The sequence below is a fragment of the Bos indicus x Bos taurus genome, chromosome 10 (genome assembly GCF_003369695.1).
Source record: "Bos indicus x Bos taurus breed Angus x Brahman F1 hybrid chromosome 10, Bos_hybrid_MaternalHap_v2.0, whole genome shotgun sequence".
Lineage (NCBI taxonomy): Eukaryota > Metazoa > Chordata > Mammalia > Artiodactyla > Bovidae > Bos > Bos indicus x Bos taurus.
In genome coordinates this window covers 83485955-83504503 of record NC_040085.1, presented here as the reverse complement: position 1 = coordinate 83504503, position 18549 = coordinate 83485955, and the positions used below count along the sequence as shown (strand labels likewise).

General features: G+C 46.1%; 1 protein-coding gene across 22 annotated transcripts in view; it reads right to left on the bottom strand.

Moving 5' to 3' along the window:
* Window positions 1-18549, bottom strand: part of NRXN3 (neurexin 3) — a 1811822-nt gene that overhangs the window by 1387089 nt on the left and 406184 nt on the right. The gene's annotated exons all lie outside the window — the stretch shown is intronic.

Below are 18549 nucleotides of genomic sequence, written 5' to 3'. Positions count from 1 at the left end.
AAGCAGCATGGTCAGGCAGCCTAGCATCGTGCCCGGAGAAACACCAGAGGTGAACTGCAATGCCTTTCTCCACTCAGCTTGGTTCATGTTGTACACACCAGCACTGACACTTGAACGAAAAGCCCCAGAGAGGCAGGCAGGAGCTAGGTACATCAAGAGCCAGCCCCTGGAGCTACCATCGACTCTTCCGAAGAGCAGAGAGGCAGCGGTGGCAGCTTCTCAATGCACTCACATGGCAAGGAGGGAGTGCACAGCTCTGGCAGGGCACATATCCATTTAGTGGTGGAACATCTGACTGTGAACCCTTCAACACATACAGGGGCGGTAACTCAGGGAGGTGACTTGTAAGTGAGAGGCAAGAAGAGAGAAGGTTTGTAAAAGCACTAAGGACCCGCCAGGTGTATACAGACCCCAAGAGCAGTCTGTATAAAGTTCTAGTACAGACTCCACTCGGGGTTCATCTGGGCCCTCAGAGAAACCTCAAGACCAACACGTGCCTGCTCTCCGTGTTGTACAATCGTGTCTGTTTGTGTAAGGTCATGTGACTTTTCTTCTATACACCCACCCCTTTTCAACATCAAAATCAAAAGAAATGGTATCTGGTAAATAACTGTTGATGTCTAACATCCAGTAAATGCTCGATATTTGTTGAACTGAAAAGATTTGATATGGAGATGACCACAGCTGAGCAGTATTCCAAACACAACCCTGTTCAATAACCTTTTATCTCATTTTCTCACTCACTTGGAGGTATCTATCTTGACAACAAAATGACTGCTTATCCCTAAAAGGCAACTAATGCTGCACACAAAACCGAAAATTCATTTTTATCTTTTGAGTTCGAAGATAAAAATCAGGCCTCCAATCATCAGATTTGGTCAAATTTGCATCTTAAATGTTTCTTTCTCTCTCTCCTCTCATCTCCATCCTCACTTTCTCAGGTGACTGCCTCCTCATTGTCTCCTCGCCTGGTCACGTGTCCTCCAATCCATGTTCCAGATGGTGGTCAGTTATTTTTAAAATGACTTGTGATATGACACTTTACTGCTCTAAAAACTGTCACTGGCTCAGCATCCTTTACTAGGTGAAGTGGAAACGGACTTGATGAAGGAACTTGAGAACCATACACGGAAGATGACCAGAGGTGCCAGGATGCTGCTCCAGCAGCAAGGGTAATGTCCTGGGAACAGCCTGATGGGGTCCCAGTTACCACTCGACCACTGCCATGGGCCACTGCCCCCCTCCCCGGGCATCACCAGAATGAGTTCTTCTTCCCACCCACTAAGCCTGGCTTGCAGGGTTCTCTTGAAGCCGGGGAAAGCAAAACTAGCCTTTGGGGGCTTCAGGAGCAGAATAAGGGGCCCATCTGCCTTTCAGCAAACTGCTCAAGCCTAGAAAGGGAGCTCAGCTACTAGGCAGCCTCAAAAAAAAAAAATTCACAAGTGCACACATTCATCAAACCCTAAGCTCCTCTTTGCCAACCTCTGTTTGCGGACGCGGTAGGCACAACAAGGATGAACTCTCATGCAACTCTGTTCCATCAGCACAGCTCTTGGCCACACACAGAGGGATGAAGACCCCCCCAACTCTCTCTGCCAGGGCTCTGGAAGACGGAAGACTGGCCAGACGCTGCTGGGGGACTGCCTGGCCACCCAGAGTTGCATAACGGACTTCAATTTAGTACTAGAACCTAGAACCCGAATTAACCTGACAGGATTTCCTGTACTTCCTAGCTGAGCTTCACACTGAACCATAAAAAGCTCTAAAGCTTGAAAAAATAAATAAAACTACAAATGGTTAGAATGGCTGCAAGAAAAACCATGCTGCCTGGTACAGCATCCAGTCTGCGCCAGGAATTCTACACACGATAGGTAACATTTAAGGCTAACAAACACTGTCACGGACTAAATGTTTGTAGCCCTCCAAAATTCCCATTTTTGAAATCCCAAACCACAACATGATAAAAGCAGGAGGTGGTGCCCTTGGAAGGTAATGAAGTCATGATAGTGAGCCCTCAGGAACGGGGTTAGTGCCTTCATAAAAAACACAAGAGGAGTTGGTTTTTCTCTCCGCCATGTGAGGATACCTAACCTGCAAGCACCTTGATGTGGAACTTCCCAGACTCCAGACACACGAGAAACAACCGTTTACTGTCTAAGTCAGTGAGTCAATGGTACAGTCTGGATGAACTAAGACAAACCTTTGAACACGGGTACTATGCCCACTGTCAGAGGAGGAGCTGGAGCCTGGACCCCAGTCCTCCAGGCCAGTGCGACCAAAAGTGTGGTCCTTGGACACCAGCATCTCCAGAGAAACTATTAGAAGTACAAGATCACTGACTCCACCTCAGACCGGCTGAATCAGAATCTCAGAGGGAGGGGAGAAGCAACGTGTAGTTAAACCAGCTGTGCCTGTGCTTCTGACTTCCACTAAAGCATGAGACCCACACCTCAAACAGCAGTGTTTGCAGAAGCGTGGCACGATTTCCCTTGAGGGTATGACACATTTGCCACATGGATGAACTTTTTAAAAAGGTAACTGCGACGTATCCATTTTAATATGGATTGGTTAAAAAAAAAAAAAAAAAGAACAAAACAGCCCACACATTAAACCCCTGATTTCACAGACATATTGCTTAAGGAGATGTCAAATCTCCTTAAGGCAAATAAGAGCATCAGTATACAGAAAGCCAATACAGTTGCAGAAAGTTACGGTAAGATCAGTGAACCTGATAAATAAACAACTACAGTCTAGGATACACTTCATAGCTCCAGTCCCAGCTGTAAACTAGCACTGAGAACAGGACCCACTACCGTTTCGAAAATCTCTTCTATGTGATGCCCAAACTTAACTTTGGAACCTTTGTCCATGGCTTTCAACCCAAATTAAAATTAAGAGAGAGGAGTTTGTGGTTCTATTTCATCTGATAGGGTAAGAGCCTAAAAACCCTGAAAGACACAGAGAGCAGGAATGACTCTACAAGAGTGGACAGGGGCTCAGAATTGGGAAGCTGCAGGAAACGAAGCCTGCCATCTACCCCGATTACCGGTCCCAGTCTCACTGGCCACCCATCTCTGGACACTGTTGGCAAAAGGACCTGCAGGCTGGCAAGGTTGAAAAACGAAGGGGCAGTCAGAGCTGACATCATCATTTTTTCTCTACTACGACTAATAATGCTTACTTACTATTATTATTATTCATAATAAAGCCATTTAAACCCCACTCAATAAGAGGTTTAACAAGCCCATTAAGAACAGGAAAGCTATTTCCTGCCTGGCACTGCTTACGCACATCACTAGGAGACACTTGCTGGCAGGGGAGCCCCATTAACTCTAACCAGGAGTCTTGGCAGCAGCTCATGGAAGGAAAAATAAATCCCTCAAGTAGAATTACTGTGCGGTCAGTGAGGTCATAGCTCCTGTCTGGCAGCGCTGTACTCTAGTTTGAAGTCCCAGTGATGCACCAGGCTCACTCTATAGTTATGCTGGAGACAGGAATCCTCCTGGCTCTATACCTTCTGAAGCCAACTGGCCACAGCCTGACAGCAAAGCCCACTCTGGGGACAGCCCGAGAAATGACAAAGGCCATTCATCACCACCTCTCCTGTGCACTCTTTCCCCACTATGGATTGCGTTTTCTACTTCCATCTGGTTCTTCCTACTCTTTTTCTGCTTCTTCGACACTCAGAACCCCTACTCTCTGAGGGATCCTTGTGAGCCAAGAGGCCACCTCTAGACCCCTCCTTCTGCAGCCCCCTGAAGACCACTTTCCTCCATCACCTTCCTTGAAGAAAGGATCGGGTCTAGCTAATTCAGTAACCAAAGTGACTGACGGTGTTCAGGGGCTACCCATAGTGGGAAACCCAAGATCACAAGGTCTGACTCAAGAAGAAGCCAGGAAACACCATTCCCAGGAATGCACCTTTCGAACAGAGAACTCAAAGGACACAAAGCAATGAATCCCTGAGAGTTGCATTCCAAAGCCCAGTACGCAGCTGAGACTCCTCGGGAAACATTTTGGTGCAACGACCTTTTTGACTGGTTCTGCCCTCCCCTCAAGGCTAATCACACAGTAACCGCAGACTGGACTTGGTCCGCCTGGAGACTGGTTTTCCTGGTCCAGCTCAGCACTTCCCACCCCAGTGACGCTTTCTCCCCAGCAGAGGGCAGCAGCTGTCAGAGGCTGGAGAGACTGGGTATGCAGCCATCTCAGAAGCAGGTCGGCTTAAAAATGGGAAGAAACAGAAGCAGGGGAGGAGGCAGGCTGGGGGCGGGGAGGAAGCACGGAGCGCCAGCCACCCCATCACGCCGCCGTCCGCTCGCATTTCTGGCGGAGTCTGGTTTTCCAGCCAGTGCTCCCCACAACCCAGTACTTTCTGGCGAGTCTGTCTCACCCCGAATGGCTGGTTTGGAAGATTCCGGGTTATTAATCTGGCCAGCTAGCACCAGCACGCTTAAACCTCTTAGCTTTCCCTTACTCAGCTGCTGATGCCACATGGAAAACACGAAGAAAAAAGAGAGGAGAAAAAAAAAGTCCCAACTATGTTTGAGTCAGAGACGGTTCTGCTTCCACAGCAGATATTTTCTACATTGGATTCCTTTTGTGGCAGCGACATTTACATGAAAATGGGGTCTAGGATGGTAGGCTCCCGGCATCTAAAGTCACTGTTCCCCCTCCTGTCACTGTTCCTGTCCTTACGAGGCTGCCCCCAGAGCCAGCAGCCGTGTGAGATCTAGCAGGGGCGTCTGGCTTTCAGAGCATCCTTTGGGAGGAACCAGGCTGAGCACACGCTCCCAGGGTTACTTTGGAGAGATAAGTATGATTAGGAAGTTAAATGCAACAGATTAGCCAAGAAACTTTGCCAACAAAGGTCCTTTGCCTTTGTTACTTTGCCGACAAAAGTCCGTCTAGTCAAAGCTATGGTTTTTCCAGTAGTCACGTATGGATGTGAGAGTTGGACTATAAAGAAAGCTGAGTGCAAAGAATTGATGCTTTTGAACTGTGGTGTTGGAGAAGATTCTTGAAAGTCCCTTGGACTGCAAGGAGATCCAACCAGTCCATCCTAAAGGAGATCAGTCCTGGGTGTTCATTGGTAGGACTGATTTTGAAGCTGCAACTCCAATACTTTGGCTACCTGATGTGAAGAGCTGACTCACTGGAAAAGAACCTGATGCTGGGAAAGATTGAAGGCAGGAGGAGAAGATGACAGAGGATGAGGTGGTTGGATGGCATCACCGACTCAATGGACATGAGTTTGAGTAAGCTCCAGGAGCTGGTGATGGACAGGAAGGCCTGGCATGCTGCAGTCCACAGGGTTGCAGAGTCAGATATGACTGAGCGACTGAACTGAACTGAAACCAAGAAACTGAAAACTCTTCACAGAGGCAGAACTTTCAGTGAATGGAACAAAATCAGTGTTCTGAAATGTGTAAAGGGTAGACTCTGCTGAAACCCAAAGTGTTCCAGGCACACTCAAGTCAAATGTTGCCACACACTCAGCCTCCCAGCTTACCTGGTCAACCTGTGGCTGCTAAACTTTTACAAGTAACTCCGGGACTGCAGTCCTTTTTCTAGCTGTCGCTATCTGTGAATTGGTGTTCAGGCCCTATGGAACGCCAAATCCCTCAGTCAGTCAACTATTGTGCAAGGAGACCCGATGCAGAACTGCCTACAGAGTAAGCCCCAGTGAATGTGAGCTGAAAGTTAGAGGACCTCGCACACTACGAAAACTCTTCACCTAAACAATTAGCTTCAGGAATCGAACTGGGGCAAGAGTATTTACCTCTGAGAAATCCAAGTAGTAGACCTATATGTACAGGGAAACATTCAAATGAAAGGTCTTGTTTAGGCACGTTTATGATTTCCAAGCTGAACAGACTGGCATCAAAAGGCAGGCTTCTTAGAACCTTGGCTTTCATTTACTCCTTGATTTGTCCATGTAGGGGCTTCCCTAGCAGCTCAGCTGGTAAAGAATCCACCTATAATGCAGGAAACCCTGGTTCAATTCCTGGGTCAGGAAGATCCTCTGGAGAAGGGATAAGCTACGCACTTCAGTATTCTTGGGGCTTCCCTGGTGGCTCAGCTGGTAAAGAATCCACCTACAGTGCAAGAGACCTGGGTTTGATCCCTGGGCTGGGAAGATCCCCTAGAGAAGGAAACTGCTACCCACTGCAGTATTTTGGCCTGAAGAATTCCATGGACTGAATATGTATAGTCCATGGGCTCACAAAGAGTCGGACATGACTGAGCACATTTCACTTTCACTTTGTCCATTTAGTCAAACAATATTAACCAAAACCTTCTTTTAAATTAAAAAAAAAAAATCTTTTGGCCACGCTGAGTGGCATGTGAGATCTTACTTCTCCAGCCAGAGATCAAACCAGACCTGGACCACCAGGAAAGTCCCCTGAATACCTTCTATGTACAAAGGACTATCCTGGACTCTGAACGGATGTAAAATAAGCACAGGGTAAAGTTATCCCTGGGTTTCCCAGGTGGCTCAGTGGTAAAGAACCCGCCTGCCAATGCAGGAGATGTGGCTTTGAGCCCTCTCTTATGAAGATCCCCTGGAAAAGGAAATGGCAACTGACTCCAGTATTCTTGCCTGGGAAATCCCATGGACAGAGGAGCCTGGTGGGCTACAGTCCATGCGGTCTCAAAAAGTCTGACATGACTTAGCCGTTAAACAGCAACAAACTGATCCCTGCCTGTCCTGCCTGCTGCCTGCTAAGTCATTTCAGTCAGCTCTGACTCTGCAACCCTATGGACTGTAGCCTGCCAGGCTCTTCAGTCCATGGGATTCTCCAGGCAAGAATACTGGAGTGGGTTGCTATTTCCTCCTCCAGGGGCTCTTCCCAACCCAGGGATCGAACCTGCATCTCCTACAACTCCTGCATCGCAAGCGAATTCTTTACTGCTGACCTACTAGGGAAGCCCATCCCTGCCTGTAAGGCACTTATAATTGGGTAGACAAAATAAAGACATTCAAAACAGCATAAAACAGTACATGCCAAGTACCAAATGAGCAGTGACAATAAAGAACACTTTAAAATCTTGGAAGAGGTGGGTGGGAAGCCCCAAATCCTAAGGGAGGTCAGAGAAGGTCTAATGGAAGAAGTTGACCTACTTTGTTCTCATAAGTGTGGGCAGGAATCAGATGTATAGAGAAGAGATCTAGTAGAAGGATTCCCAAAGTGGGGGAGAACAATGACCAAGAACCCCCACTACCACCACGCGCCCAGCACTGTGTTAGCCCTGTAGGAGTTCTGCATGAAGGAATGTGCAAAACCTACCAAGGGGGCAATGAAAACATCAAGCCAGAGCACTGAAGAATTGATGCTTTTAAACTGCGGTGTTGGAGAAGACTCTTCAGAGTCCCTTGGACTGCAAGGAGATCCAACCAGTCCATCCTAAAAGAAATCAGTCCTGAAGATTCATTGGAAGGACTGATGCTGAAGCTGACACTCCAATACTCTGGCCACCTGATGCAAAGAACTGACTCATTTGAAAAGACCCTCATGCTGGGAAAGAGTGAAAGCAGGAGGAGAAGGGGACAACATAGGATGAGATGCTTGGATGGCATCATCGACTCAATGGACATGAGTTTGAGTAAGCTCCGGGAGTTGGTGATGGACAGGGGGGCCTGGAATGCTGCAGTCCATGGGGTTGCCAAGAGTCGGACACGACTAAGCAACTGAACTGAAGAGGTGGGCTGAGAAATGCAGACCGGATTGAAGGATCTTCAATACCAGGTCAAGGAACTGACGCTGGATTCTAAGCAGCAGAAACATACAATGCATAAGTTTCCCAACTATTTGCTTCCTGGAGGTGGGGTTTATGGTGTTCCACTGAGAGTTGAAAATGCCTGTAAATAAGGAGTAGGTAATAGAGCCTGGAAAATTACTAAAGAAACAGGATTCTAATTTTCTGTTAATGTTCCTCAAAACAAGGAAGGAACAGGTAGTGGGTGAACCAGAAGTCCAGCTATCTCTTGAAACAAGGGCTTCGAGGAGACATTCGTGAACCTCCCAGGAAGACAAGGTGGGAAGCTGCTCTTCCAGACCCAAACTTGCCAAACCTCACACTGAGGCAGGCATAGGAGGAGGGGAACAAGAAAGGGTGGAGACCAAAGATGTTCAGTTAGCCAGTTATAAGCATCAAACCCAGAATTCACCTCTTCTCTCCATTATTATTGTGTTTCATTGTTACTATAAGGGAAAAACTGCTATTCACAGGCCTACCCCCGCTCTGCCCTAAGTATTTAAAATGCTGCTGTAACGGTAAATATCCCCTCCAGCGTATTTGTCCTGGAAGAAAAGAGTATGATTTGGAATACCTAATTGAAATGTGCTACAAGAGATAAGGCAGCGCAGAGACTGACATTTAAAGGTAGGAGACACCACGGAAGACATGAAATATTACTGTTGCTGCCTCAAAAGCAAAAGCCACTTTCATGGGATGGAAACATCCTCCGGCTCTGTCTCCCTGCTCCTGGATTCCCCATGGCCCTGCTCCCTAGACCCCCTGCCAGAGGATTCGAAACCATCTCTGCTCTGCTTCTAGAATCCCACCCCCCTGCCACTGGGAATCCTGAGGGGCAGACTGAAAAAGAAAACCATTCTAGTTCTCTTTTGCTCTTACATAGCCATCTCAAAATCCTAGGTCTTGTTTCCTGATACATGCAAATGGATAGGCAAGACCACAAAAAAAAAAAAAAAAGGAAAGGAAAAGATCTGTCAACACATCTCAACAGGTCTCATTAAAACTCTGCTTTATGCCACTGTGCAAGAAACATGGTAAGAGACTAAAGGTTATCTGAGCTTAATGACCAGCAAGCCCTGTCCACTGCTAATTGGATATTGTTACTTCCCAAACGATGAATCTAGACACAGGCTAATTCACCACTCATTCTCTTCACCTAAGACTCCAAATAAGACAGTTTGCCAACCAACAGTCAGACCCAGTACAATTCCTATTAGCCAAATGTTCATCAAAGCTGCTTCCAACATGTCTCTGCACACCTAAGTAGCTGGTCTCCAAGGATGGGCTCCCAATGAACCATGGCTTACAGTATTTAAGTCTGTATAGTCCTCTGGCCTTGAATATGAGCTGGCCCTGGGACTTGCTTTTGATCAACAGGACAAAGTGAGGTCCTAAGAAGTCTTATAGTCTCCATCTGGCTTTATGAGAATGTGTGTTCTTAGGGTACCCACCCTCAGAACCCTGCCACCCTTCTTTGAGAAGCCTAGATCACCTGGAGAGGTCACACGGTCATGCGTAGGTTCTCCCCAGCTGGGTTCTCTCATCAACCTCTAGCCACGAATGTGAATAAATACTTCTGAAGTTGCAGCTGATCGAGACACCAGAAGACTGCACCCTGGTTCATATCACAGAGCAGAAAAAACCCTCAACGGGTCACAATCAAGCCACAGGTCTGTGATGCAGAATAGAAAGTCTGCTGTTTTAATCCACCAAGTTTTAGAGCAGTTTGTTTTGTCACAATAATCTGAACAGAAATGATTTAAGAGTAGGGTGCTGCCAAAACAAAAATCTAAAACATTTCGCATTAGCCTTGGAACCAGGCAAGAAGCAGAGTGAAGGGCCTCCGTAAGTATAGGAAGAAACGTGTTACTAGAGGCTAGAGGAAAGAGGACAAGCCTTATGAAGTGGCAGGAAGTTTAGCCAAACTGTCACCTGCAGTAACATGAACATTGAAAAAATACTCTCCGAACCAGTGGAACTGGCTAAGGAACTTTCCACACAGATTATCAAAAGTGCTAGCTAAGTTTCTTTTATTTCTTATTGACAAAGTACACACAGAAATGAGCTAAGGAAAGAACTGTTAAAATTTCAAACATAATTTACAGGAAATATAGAGGAGTCAGGACTTAAAAGTGTTTGAAAATAGAAGAATTTTTCATCCCCAGTCTTTCCAACCAGCAAATGTTTCTAAAAATAGAGATAGGCTCATAGTATAGATCAAATTCAGGACCTTTCTATAAAATGTAGCCTTAAGATTACATTTTGATCAAAGGTACAACCTAAGACATTTTGTTTACACCTAAGAAAGAATAAGGTGATGCCTTACAGAATCTCTTAACTAAAAAAATGACTTCTTAGAACCATAAGGTTCTATCTTCTAACACTCTTCAGACAAAATGACTTTTAAGAACCTTAGAGTTTGCCTCTGGTAACAAATTCTATTCTGGTTACGTATTACTTCATAAGAAACTATATCAAAATGTAATGGCTCAAAACAATGTAGCATTTCTCATGGCCCTATGTGTTGGCTCGGATCAGCTGGGTGATTTAGTTTTGAGCTCTCCCATGTGGCTCCAAGTCACTGCAGCTGGAGCCGGTGCAGGACGAAGCCTCCACCGAGCAGGCATCCAAGACAGCCTCCTCACTCACGCACCTGGTGTCTCCTTGGCCTCTCTCTCTCCAGTTTGCATTTCATTCTCCAAGGCCTCGCTGCCAAACTTGAGCTTCTCTTGGCAGTTATGCTTCTTCGCTGGCTTCCAAGTGAGAACGTAGAAGCCACCAGGCCAGGGAATGGCTACTCCCAGCACCGCAGCAGCATTAAACCACCATGTGCTACTGATCAAAGCCATGATATGGTCTTTCCAGATTCAAGAAGATGGGGAGAGAGGCTCTACCTCCTGAAATCAATGAGACAGTGTCAAAGACACAGCACAAGAGGAGTGTATGGGACAGGAAATATTACTGTAAACATCTTTGAAAAAATACAATCTACCACAACCTACTACTTAAAAAAAAAAAAAAAAAAAAAACTCATATCCCTCCTTGAGTTAGAAAACATATATGATGCTTATAATCAGCCCAAGGTATAATATAATGGTCAGAAAGACCAACAAAAATGTTAACTGCCAAAATACAAATCCAAAACAAGGCAAACCAACAGGTCTTCTGGCTTCTGCACTGATGAAATCACATATGGAAGGAAAAGTATGTTCATGGCTAAGTACTAAGTTTACAAAGGGCCACTGAAAAAACCTAGGGCATGTTCTAGGGAGAGTGATCAGTGTTATCAAGAACTGAAAATTATGTCATTTTAGAAGTGTGTGTTGCAAAAGCAACAATACTCTACTAGAAGATTTATGGACAGGATCTCATCTGAGCTTCTCACATGTTCCCTTCTGTGTCCCCTAGGAGCCTCACATCACACATAGATATATGGTTTGAACTCACTGGCCTAGGTCCCCTCTAAGATACTTACATTCTAAGTCTCTGGTTCTCTTCTCTGCAAGGGAATGTATTTGATCCTTACTGCATAAAATTTTCCAGCATCTAACAAAGCTGTCCCCATTTTCCCACGGTGGGGAACATTAAAAATATTCTTTATGATTTCCAGTCCTTTTTTCTCTCTGGAAAGACAGATTTACACTTCTCCAGCACCTTGTAATTAAGTAGGGTCATGTGACCTGCTTTGGCCAATGAAAGCATTTGAGAACCAGTGCAAATATTCCTTGTTCTCTTCCCCTTCTAAAGCCTCCTGTGGAATGGCCCCACCAAAAAAAAAAAAAAAAAAAAGGAGCTTTTCAATCAATGATGAACAGAGCCTCATTGTTACCAGTATTCAATATGTAATATGAATGAGAGGTAAACCTAGGCTCTTTTAAGATACCAAGATTTGGGGGCTAATTTGTCACTGCAGCAGAATCAAGTCTATGCTGACTAATAGAATCACCATCTTGGGAAAAAGCATCATCCTGAAAGTGTAACTCAGAAATGTGTTTAATTTTTTAGGGACTCAGCTCTCTAATGGAAGTCCTGAAACCTAAATGCAACTATATTTCAGAGTAGTTTCTGAAGTGATTAGACGCAATTGGCAAGAATCACGAGTTACCCCTGAAAGCCAGAAGTTGGAAGGAGCTTTCTCCAGGAGCTTACCCAGCGTTCTCCTTTCCCCAAAAATTCCAGTATAAGGGTCTCCACACTTACCTGCACTCCAAGAGCTTATGTATAAAGAGAAGTTCAAGGTGAAGAAGATAAACTCGACACCGGAGTCCAGACTTCAGCTGCTGAATGATTCAACAGAAGCGGCCACACTGACCCAGCCTGCTCTTAATAACTCCCACAGCATGTGCTTAGCCCAGACACCTCTGGGCTTGTGAAGGGTCAGCATCTTAGAAAAGCCAGTGAGTACCCAACCCTGAGGGAGAGGTTACACTGTCTATATCTTCGCCAAGAGTTTAATTAGAAAATGCTGCTGTTTGTTAAATAAACATTCATGCATTATGAAACACACCATCCACTCTGCACAGCAAGGTTGGGACCTGAGTCCCTGATTGGGCAAAAAGGATCTTCCATCTCTGGGAACTTCCCTCCTCAAGCCCAGCCAGAGGTCACCAGAAAGGACAATGAGTCAATAGCCTGGCCTATTGTTCAGCTGTCAGTTAGGGGAAAACACTCTGCAGGAGCCGTAGTCTGGCTTTACCAGAGCAGTTTCATAGATGAGGTACCTCTGGTTCAAGTATGGGGGAAAACAGTCCATGAAAGGAAAGACAGACTGAATCACCATTTTCTAGAGCAGAATAAGATTACCTGTGGCTTTCTAGCCTAGCTCCACCCCACCCTTCCCCAGCCTCTTATTGGCAGGCAATACTTTCAGAAACTCAGATAATTCATTTCCAAAAAACAGTTCCTGAGAGTCTTGCTCTGAAGCATTGCAGGACATGCGAAAGTGAGGAAGAAAGTTCACAGCCCATAAGGTGGTCACAAATAGCTACTGTAGGAAGCAACTGCAATATTCTCTGTTTCAAGAAACACATAAACCAGTTGCTGGGGGGAGGGGATCGGGGCTGGAGGAGATGTATTTGAGCAAAGGCTTGGGCTCCCCTGCTCCTTATTCAACCACATCCCACCAAGGCTCTCCAAGATGCCTCCAGACCCTGCTCAAGTTCTCCAAACTTGTAGAAGGCTTTACTTGGGTAAGTAAAACGTACGCAGCATCATCTATTACAAAAGTGGATAATGTACTACCCCGACAAGCCCATCCACTGGCTCGGGTACCACATTCTGCGGGAGAAAACCTGCAATGCCCAGAGTGGGTAAGGAAGCCCTGAGACGGGCAGAAGGCTAACCTGCGGGTTTGCCACAAGCCGCCCTCTCCCGGCACGTGGGTGCCCCAACTGGCTAGCAAGATCTGGACCCTGATGGACAAGGCCTTAGGGAAGTGGGCTGTGAGGCTGGGGTGAGCACGAGCCTCGGGAGGAGCCTCAGGACCTCCAGCCTCTCCCCAGGGGGAGGCCCACCTGCGTGGGCATCTTTGGGAGCCTTCACGTGGCGCCCCGGGCTCCACCCTCTTCGGCTTCCTCCGATGCGTCTGGGGCAGCGCTTCTTGTGCACCCTAAGCGCCAAGCACCCAGAAGGCAGGCCTTCAGCATCGCTCTGGGAACCCCAGCCTGATGGAAGGTCCCAATACACCAGGGACCTTCGGGGCCCTAGGGGCCCTCCACCTCGGCTCCTTCTACAGCCCCATGTCAGGACCCCCTGGAAGCATCGTGCCTCTCTGTCCACAGACTCCCCCGTGGGGGTCATTCTGAGCAAGATCCTCCTGAAAAGGCTGACTACGCCGAGGCCTTCTGAGGGTGCCCTTGGATGCCCCTTAAGCCCGAGAGACCGGCGAGGTTATGGCTGCTGCTCCCAGAGGGCCAGGTGTGGCTGCCCCTACCCTGGCCGAAGCAGTGCCCTGAGGCTTGGGGTGCCCTCTGGCCTGAGACCCCAGGGGCTCGTGCTGCGCCCCCCTCCACTGGCTCTGAGACCCACCCCAGTGGCTGGAACCCGGGGCCCCAGCTGCCTGGAGCCGACTGTTCTAGACTAGCCTTTTCCTCAGTACCCGCTGCCTCTGCCACCAACACAGAAAAGCATCCATCACTTTCTGTGCTGTGTTTTTTATTCTTGATACAATTGAATTTTTCACCTTAAGTCCACATGTATATGTCTATAAGAGCCTGACCTGTAATAAAGGATTAATGAAGAAGAAAAGTGAATGTTGCTCAGCCCTGTCCAACTCTTGGAGACCCCATGGACTATTTAGTCCAGGGAGTTCTCCAGGTCAGAATACTGGAGTGGGTAGCTTTTTCCCTTCTCCTGGGGATCTTCCCAACCCAGGAATCGAACGCAGTCTCCTACATTGCAGGCAGATTCTTTACCAACTGAGCTATCAGGGAAGCCCTTGGACTGCATGGAGATCCAACCAGACCATCCTAAAGGAAATCAGTCCTGAATATTCATTGGAAGGACTGATGCTGAAGCTGAAACTCCAAAACTTTGGCCACCTGATGCAAAGAACTGACTCCTTAGAAAAGACCCTGATGCTGGAAAAGATTGAAGGCAGGAAGAGAAGGGGACGACAGAGGATGAGATGGTTGGATGGCATCACCGACTCAATGGACATGAGTTTGAGTAAGTTCCGGGAGTTGGTGATGGACAGGAAAGCCTGGTGTTCTGCAGTCCATAGGGTCACAAAAAGTCAGACACAACTGAGCGACTGAACTAAAGAAGAAAACAAAAAGATGGATAATGCCAACTATTGTCAAGGTTGTGGCAGTGTGGAACTTTTCTTTAGGCAGAGCTGGTGGGCGTTAAAATTGGTATAGCCTTTCTGGAAAGCAATATGGAAGCCTCATGGGTAGGTCCTCTAACCCAGCAACACCACTCCTGGGAATAAAACCTCAAGAAGCTCTCACTGGGCTCCCCAGGTGGCGCTAGTGGTAAAGAATCTGCCTGTCAATTCAGGAGACGTAAGAGGTGGGGACTGGGTCCCTGGGTAGGGAAGATCCCCTGAAGGAGGGCAAGGCAACCCACCCCGGTATTCTTGCCTGGAGAATCCTCCATGGACAGAGGAGCCTCGCAGGCTACAGTCCACTGCAGAGAGTCGGTCACGACGGAAGTGATTCAGCACTCAGTCTCTCACTGGGCACCATGTAAGGAACAGTTGGTAAAAGCAGAGTTGAACAGTGAGAAGACAGTGGATACATATAGGGGGACGCTGTGCTGCTGCCGGGAAAGGAGAAACTAAATGTAAAACATGGCAACGTGAGAAGATCTTAAATATATAGTTTTGAATGAAAACAAAATACATCAAATAACAAGCACGTCAAGTTCATGAGCGCATCAAGAGGTAGAACCAATTGCTATTAACATAAATTTAAAACATATAACAACAAAATCACATGACATATCTTACAGAGACAGAAGCTTATTTAAGTATATAGGTTCGATCCCTGGGTGGGGAAGATCCCCTGGAGAAGGGAAAGGCTACCCACTCCAGTATTCTGGCTTAGAGAATTTCATGGACTGTATAGTCTATGCGGTCACAGAGTCGGACACAACTGAGTGACTCTCACTTCACTTCACACATATTTAAAAACTACACACACACACACGCACATGCTTTAATTCTCTGCTGTATCTAACAGAGAATAGAAAGTCTGATTAAAGATGAAGGAGAAAAATAAAACCAGGGAAGCCTCGCAGTGCTGGTGATGACTGTGTATTATATACTCACTTTCTTTACCAGAGGTCAAAAGGAGAAAAAATATTTTGCTTGACTTGGGCAAACTATGAGATTTGTGTCTGAACTAAATTTGTACATGGTGTGGTGTAGTGGTTTAAGAGATCAGGCAGTGATGGCAGAGAGACCTGCTTTTGAATTAAAGCCCTATCGCTTATTAACCATGTCTGCAAGGATTAAGAGGAGATAATGTATGTAAAGCACTTATCACAGTGCCTGCTGCAAAGCAAGCAATAAGTAAATGGTAGCTATTCATAATAGGTAATGTAATTTATCATTATTTTTTTCTATCTCCCTTCTACTTTAGTGCACACACCTTGAAACATTTTACATGGTAAGAAAATCATCATAAGCTTCTTATTGGCTTATGGTTTATACCCTCCCTACATCCAAGAGATTTGGAGGAATTATATATGATTAATCAATAAGAAAAACAGAATGACAGGGATAAAAACAGAGCAGATGTCCTCTAAAAGCAGCCGGAAAAGTAAATATCAGCAAGTACCTGCACTGAGCTGGTGACTGTACCTTGGCACAGAATTGGGCCCAAGAGCCACGGAAGCCAAGGTAGAAAGGGAACGGTATGGGCTTCGTAGTCTTCATTTAATATCAAGTGAAAGTGACAAAAGCCTTTGCAGAAAGACTCTGCCTATATATTCTATCACTTGGGTTTTCACATGAGGACTATTGGATAACATGCAATGTAACACCTGCAACAGGTATGCCAAAGACACAGAAAGTTCCACCTGAGCAGGTGACTTCATGCATTGAAGGCTGAGCCATAAACTGTTCAGGAAGGGGGAAGGAGAGATGCTAAAACCCTATGCTTGGGTCTCTTGCTTTCTGAGAGTCTAACTAAATCCAGGGAAAGAATGTGATGACTCTGGAAGAACAGTTGTTGAACACGACCATTAAGACCATCCTTCCCACATAGTATAAGAGTCAAGTTCCCAGGCTCTGGAGCCAAACCACCTGGTTCAAATCCTGCTCTGCCACTTACTAGCTCTGTGATCTTGGGGAACTTACTTGGCCTCTCTGTGCCTCAGTTTTTCCATCTGTAAAACAGGGGTGACAGGTGCCTAAATCATAGCCTAGCTGTGAGAGTTAAATGAGTCTTCTTAAGCCACTTAGAACAGGGCAGGGCACATGGCAAGCTCTACATGAGCTATATGGGCACATGCTAAGTAAATGAACAAATAAATGTCAGATGCGGTAGGCAAGCCTGGGAAAGGTGCTGAATTGCAGTCCATTCTGACTGAATTACCTAACAAGTACCTGGAGCGCAGATACTCTTTGATGCTTTAAGTATCAGCCGAGAGGGAGGCAAAGGGGTCTCCCGTGAACAGAGAGACGCTGAGCCTGTATCCTCACACATATAAAATATGCCCCTTTTACCAGACACTGGAGAGAGATGGAACAATCACCGCAACCATGGTGATCCTATAACCAGCATAACTGAAGGCCACGTGGTGCCAGGACTTTGCTGCTTTTCAGGTCTCTTCCTGGAAACAAGGCAGGCACTACCATTATCCCTACTCTACCAATGAGAATGCTAAAGCTCAGAGGGGTTAGAGGACTCCTTCAAGGCCCCACAGCCTAGAACATGTCCGTCACTTTGGCTCAAAACAAGTCCTGTGCTCTTTCCACTAAATTATACTGCCCCTTCCTTATCCAGGCACACAGGGGTGGGGGTGCAAGAGGAGAATTAAAATGGGAGATCTCCCCAACGCCTTTTCTTGCTATCATCTACTGACGAGAAGCTCAATCACCATAATTCTACTCCTTAGGGTCTTTGAAAATGAAGATCAGGCATTTGTTAGCACAGAGGAGGTTAAAGTTGATTTATCCCTTTCTGTTCCTAGTGCAACCGAGATGATGAATGATATTAATATGCCAGGCGCACTCCCATGGCAAAGACTCTCCAGAGAGCACAATCAGAATGCGGGTGGGCGGAAGTGATGCTGTTTCAGCAGTAACCCCGAATCTGATCTAATTTAAATTTCTCGTTAATCTTTGGAAAAATTTAAGAACATGAACTAGTATTTACTAACATTTGACACATGATTGATTATGACACACCAACATGTTCCAGCACCAAGACTGATACCTGCTAGTTTAAGAAACACCAGGGAAGCTCACACCCATGTTCCCATTTCCTTTAGAGCCCAAACAGAGTGCCTTATATGAAACCTTGTAAGATTTCGTTGAGTTTTCAAGAATTTTGGAGTTTCAAGATGAAAAATGGAAAGGCCATCATGCTATCATTTGTTAGCAAATTAAAGAATAATTTCCAGTTTAACCAGCCTCTTGGCATGTATCACAGAATAGATGTATGGATTAGTGATGGCAGAAAGCCTAGGCAGGTGTGGGAAAACCATCACTTCCTCTGCATTCTCCTTGGGAAATGGCCTCTACCCACCTAATCAGTAAGAGTCTGGGCTGGAAGGGAGTTTTTAGCCAATGAGTGCAGGGCAGGTCCATGTGGACACACACATAGGAACTCTCCCCTTGGAAAGAGCTCTTGAGTTCACATCCAGGTTCCCAGTCTCTCATGTCAACAACATCAAAATTTCACATCTTCCCATAACAGCCAATTGCATTATTCATTTCGTTAAAGACAACCTCCAAATCTGAAACAACAAAAGAATAGTTAAAGACATAACTTCTTCTGCTTTCTTATAAGACACAGGTCTGTTTTCCTTGCATGACACTGAAAAGAATATTCTTCTTTCTCCAGGATCAACAACATTCCATCATTGGCCCTTAGTGATACTTCGTTTTGAGTTTCTAGTTTAGCTACATAATATGTACCTAAGATGTACACATAACAGGAGATAAAGTTCAGCCAGATAAAGTGATCTTCCCAAGATCACAAAGGATGGTGACTATCCAAGTCAAGGGTTCTTTCCTCCAAGCCATACATCCTTGGAACAGGGCAGCTCTGTGCCACTTCCCACCTCCTCTGCACCCTGCTGCGCTAGTGACAGAGGATGAAGGATGCTAAGGGACAG